The following is a 6,000-nucleotide window of genomic DNA, read 5'->3' as shown; positions in this document are numbered from 1 at the left end:
TATTTTGGGGTGGCCGAATACCCTGTATAGTACATTACATTCAACAAAAATTTTACGTGTCTCGAAAATTGTAGTACGAAAGAAAAATTCGTTTCTTGACTTTGAACAAAGTAAATAAACATAGTTCGTTGCAATAGAGTCTGACTCTCTTCCGAAAATAAAATTGTGCAAAGAATAAAATTCGAAAGAAAGAGAATGCACCGTCGAAACGTTGAATTGGGTGAACGGATACCATCGATTCCACGGAAACAAAAGAGGGACGTTCGTTTCGACGGAATCCTTATTAATTCCACGAATTCGAACAGTGGATCGAGTTTAACGGCGCCATGTGTTACACGCGAACCCATGAAATTTCGAAACAGGGTTTCGGAGTTTATGGAAATATTTTTTTTTTTGCCCGTCGCGGATAGCGCGACCGAACGTCAGTTTCAAGGACGGCGAAATTAATAAAATCGATGTTGCCCGTAGTGCGGATTGCACGTCACGGATATTGTTGCCAGAAAACCGTTTTAAATGAAATTTTTATTTTTGCTTTGTTTGGCGATCCATCGATGCCACCGTACGCCCGGTGCATTTGAATATATGATTGGTAAACATTTTTTTTTCTCTATTTGTTCGTTACCCTCACCGCAACCCCGTTTTGTCTCGCGCGGCGAATGGACGGCGCTCGTTTCGCGCGGAAATTCCGCAATCAGTTTTTTTGTTTTCTCGCCTGCGAAGAGTATAAAAATCAGAGGAGACGGGGAAAATATTGAAAGGAACGAATTAAATAGGTTCGAATACGTGGAATAAAACGTTCGATTACGGCGTAAGTAGAACGAGCGAGCGATGGTCAGACGCGCCCAGTCAAATTGTATTTAATCGAAACATTAGACGAATAAAATTGTATTTTTGACTTATTTTGGCGTGTGGAATTATCTGTGTAAAAAGATTAACGACAGACTAATAACAGAATAACAATAGAAGATTGTCAGCTTTGCTCTCGAAATGATAAAACGCAAATTAAATAAAAATATTCATCTTATTATCGATACAAATAAACTATTATTTATTTTGGTGACCATGTGTTTGCATCGCAACAGCAGCGATTATTACAATTGTTTGACAAATAAGGGAAGCTTATGCACGGCGAATAACGAGGGTGGTAGAAACAAAAAGAGGGAACAGGAAGAAGGTGCGGAGCAACGTAGACAGAGGGGATGAAAAATTTGAGGAAATAATAGCGGGGACAAGGAACGAAAATACAACGCGAGAAGGGCGAAACGGAGGAAAAATGGACGGCGGAACGAAAGGACGCGTAGGTGGTGGGGGGAAAAAATAAACAACCGTGAGAGAAACGAACGAAAATAGAATGGAAGGGAGGTGGAGAAATTTTATGAAAAGCAAGGATTAGATTTACCAAACAGGGTCGAGACCGCGTAGGGAATGAAAGGAGAACGAAATGGAAGTGGGCAGTAAAATTCACTTAGCGCATCGGGTCGGAGGAAGGAGAGTGAAAAGAGAACTAAATGAAAATGGCTGTTTGCGGTAGTAAAAGCGGCTGAAAGTTGCCGCAAACAATGCTAGGGAGCATTTAAAACAGGCTTTCGCCTGTAGAGGGGGTCGGCCAGCAGGTGGCTGGATAAAGGTAACGCGCTGTCGTGATTTTCAGACGGCCATCAGAGCTTTTTCGACGAATGTGAAAAGCGCTGACATCGACGGGAAAGCAGCATTCGAAAGGGGGGGATGGGGGGTGGGGGAAAAGTTCATCGAATTGGCGACAAACGGTTATTGAAATCCGGCTGGCCCATTATTCCAGCGACTACCGAGTTTCCAGAAAGTTCGTTTCGTACGTTTCTAAACAACCATCGACGAACAACGATGGTTTATTCCACGACGACTTCGCTGTTTTGAATGCAAAAACACAGTCGTCGCTATTGCTACTTGGCGCTATGAAAATTCTGGTATAAAAGTTGAAGCGTTTCGGTTTCGATGTCGAGCAATGGCGCTCGGTTGTATCGAAGTTTCTCTCTTATTAGATTTCGCTATATTATTTTCAGAGAAATTGAATCGTCGAATCAATCCGACACTTTTCCATCGTTACGCGAGCTTTTCAATATCGCGTAAAAATTTCGTTGTTTTCATTATTTTGCGCATCGATTCGAGTAACCGGCAATCGAGTGGCCGGAAACTCGATAATTGCTTGTAACCTTTCGTTGCATAACACGAAACATTCTCTGGGAAAGGGAATTATTATCTGAATAACTTGAACGAAAGCGTACATTTACGTCTTCTATAATTGTTTATTAAAACAGGTAATAACTTTTGGGACACTTCCAATTTCGGTCACATTGATTGGAAATTTCAAAAAGCCGGCCAAAATGCTAATTACGCTATTTCTAATTAATTTCTACCCGTAGAAGGGATTTTCTGATTATGAACGTGGACAGGCAATTTTCATACTAAAGTGTCGCATGGTTGGGTGGGAAAAATAGGGTAAAAATAATTTGAATATTTGATGCATGTTGGAAATTAATAATACAATAATGTTATACTACATGCGTACATTTTTTAATGTAATTAATAAATTGACGAGCTGAACAGATCCGTAACTAACTTTCAAATTCAATTTCAATACATTTTCGACTCATTTCTTCGCGTAGAATCTTTCTCGTTCGACCAAAATTGGAGTCATACTCCTTAACAATGTGCCATACAATGACGAGTCTGTTACAAACTCTTGATGTCAAGTTTTACAATCATGGGCTATTCACTCGTCGTCAAATTTTATATATTAACATTAACACGTATTCACATTCACGAATTATTCGTAAAACAAATCTATTCCTTTTCGTGACCATTCCTTGTACGAAAAATTTTGAGCAAAATTAAATAGCATACCCTTGGGAAAAATTTTAATGGGAGATTCTAGAGCTCAAAATAAGACGAAAATCGAGAATATTAATTTGTTGATTGAGGCTTCCTTAAAAAGGTATTAAACAATTAAATTAAAAAATTTCAAATCGTTCTGGAAAAATTATTTTTGGTTGCAGGAATCAATTATAATCATTTTTGGTCAATACACATATCCTCGAAATCCTACGCACTTTTGAGAAAAAAAATCCTTACAGAAAATACAATGTCTGACCATTACACCGTTGATATGTTTCACTGAAATTTCATGCGTATGTTTAAAAAATCATATCTTCTGAACGGATTGGACGATTGTAATGTTTCAAAAAGCAAACAACGCTTATTTTAGTGTAGAACATGTAGAAATTCCAAAAATATTCGAAAAGTTGATCCTTGACCCTGCAAAATGAGAAAGACCCCATAAAAATGGTCCAATTTTCAAATAGCCATAACTCTTACAATAGGGAACATATTTCAGTCAAACTTTTTTCTGATGTAGAGCTCATAGGTATCTCCAAAGAAGTATTAGACAACTTTTCTATGGGGCGTCAAATAAAATTATTAAAAATTAAACGAATTTTTAAGAAAAATCGACAGCGGGTAGGTGCCTAAATTTTTCGACGAAAAGAATCGTTCTAAAAAAATTATGTTTAGTCGTGGGGGTCAATTAGAATCATTTTTGGTGAAGAGACATATCCCTGAATTCTTACGCAGTTTCGAGAAAAAAATTCAGGAAGGTGGACAAATTTATCGACAAAATTAAAAAATTTCAAATCGTTCTGGAGAAATTATTTTCGATTGCGGGGATAAATTACAATCATTTTTGGTGAATACACATACCCCCGAAATCCTACGTACTTTCGAGAAAAAAATTCTTTACCCGAAAATATACCGTGTGGCCGGAAATGTTTCTATAACTTTTTAACAAAGCCACAATCAACAAATTAGTATTCTTGATTTTCGTCTTATTTTAGCCTCTAGAATGTTTCATTCTTCTTCAAAGTATCCTTTATAATATAATAACCAAAATCAAAACCACTTTGCATAGTTTCTTTAGAAAAAGATACCTCAGAGAGCATTGATAAACACGTTTTACAGTAGATCCCCTTAATCGTCGAAACGTCGATCGAGCAACAACGATTACGAACGATTACGAAAAGGGAAAATCGACGATCGCAAGACCAACGAAAAGAACGTGTTCCGGGGCAAATAGAACGGAAACACCAGCGGCTAACTTTTTGGGATTTCGTGAGCACCGGGTCGGCGGGTGCGTCGCGACGCTCGGGGCGAAGCGATTTCAAAACCGGGTAAATCGTCCGGCAAATATTTGCGTTGCCATAAGCCGCGTCTTAATTCACTCGGATGTTGTTCGACGTCGACTAATTACGGTGTGTTTGTTTCCGACGGGACCGTGATCCACGGTTAGCCATCCCGGGCGTCCATTAACGGTCTAAAATTGAAATCACGCGCGGCTGTGTGTATTTATGGCGGCATAACTAATACTTGAGCAACGACGGCCTCCACCCCCGCCCACTCCCCCTCATCCCGGATCTTAATCCACTTTGCATTAATCGATGTCGATCGATCGGACGGCGGTGTAACGTTCTAAGTGCGACGGCGGTTCCGTGAAAATTTTATGCAAACGCCCGACTCGAAGCTTAATGCCTTCATTTGCCGTCGGCGCGGTCGTAAAGTGCCGCTTCTTACTAATTTGCAGAGTCAATAAGCGTCGCGATCGCGAGAACGAATATTTCCGATCGGTTACAATTTGCCGCCGGATTTACGAGCGTTGCGGAACTAAATGGACGGCTCGAAAAATTCTATAGCCTCCCCCCAGGGTTAATATAAGGCTTTCCAATAACAGCGATGGAACTTACTATCGTCGATTCTTTCGGTCGCATTTACATTTGGTAGCTTTAGAAATCGTCGGTGGGGTTATTAAAATTTATTATCAAAATTCTTGAACGACGTTTCGTGAATTTTAGTGCATTTATAGACGACAGAACCCAGTGTTCGTGATTCGATGGAGAAATTCGAACCCTTTGGTTATGATTACGATAATTCATATTATAATTTTAACCCCTTAGCGTTCAAGCTCGAGTCTGACTGCTTTGAAAGACGATATTTGTTTGATCCAACGGTTTAAGGGATGACAATATTTATTTTCCTTCAAATTATACGTTAGGTCTGGGCATTTTTATGTAGCTTAGAAACAAATCCAATAAAGAAAACTAATCATTCTTGGCTATCCCGAAAAACATGAGCGTTGAGGGTTTGAAAACGTTGACTGACACATCAAAAGCGTACAGTTTCATATGAGACCAAAACATTGATTTTAGACAATTGTAAACCATATAACTTAAAATTTGTCCCAGTATTTATTTTACTAAAATTCATGAATCTTACCCAGACGTATTTCCTTCAACATTTCAACTTTAGAATGAATTGTTTCAGCCCCATAGTGAAACGTTCTAACACCGAAATATGGATGACGTGGCAATCAAAGGGTTAATGAAACAATTGTTGTCTAAAATATGTCTGGTGATTGCAAAGTGATTAGTTTGTTAAAAGTGGAATCTATCGCGATAAACGGTATAACGCGATTATTATTTGCGGCGTCGTGCGAGACTGAAACCTTGCCGCCGTTTATTCAACAGCCACCCAAGTTTCGCGAGCTCATCGCATCTCGAGACAAAAGTCTCTGGAAAACTCTTGTTAGCGTTTCGTTGGAAGTGGCGGTGGTTGAAGTTGCGGCGAACTTGTTGCTGTTTTTCTCAACCTGCGTTCCACTTTCTCGATCTCTTTCCCTTCCTCTTTCTGCGGTTTCTCAATATAATTATGCCGCGGTTTCTACTTGCGGCGTTTGGTTACTGCCACGGTTCCCGGCGAACAAACGGATGAAAAGCAGCTTTTCACTATTTTCTGAAAAAACGCGGCTGAAAAACGCTGCTGCACGCGAAAGGAAAATTCTGGCGATGGTTAAATGTACAGGATAATTAGTTCCGTTTCCGTGGGATTGTCCTCGGGGAGAGAGAACAAAAACGAGAAAAAAAGAATATTTCTTCGTAACGAAACATTGTTTGTTGACTCGTCCGCGTAGTTCGTTAC

This window comes from Colletes gigas, unplaced genomic scaffold (genome assembly GCF_013123115.1).
Source record: "Colletes gigas isolate AHSC1104 unplaced genomic scaffold, ASM1312311v1 Colletes_gigas_Sc00019, whole genome shotgun sequence".
Taxonomy (NCBI): domain Eukaryota; kingdom Metazoa; phylum Arthropoda; class Insecta; order Hymenoptera; family Colletidae; genus Colletes; species Colletes gigas.
This window is presented reverse-complemented; position numbering follows the sequence as displayed.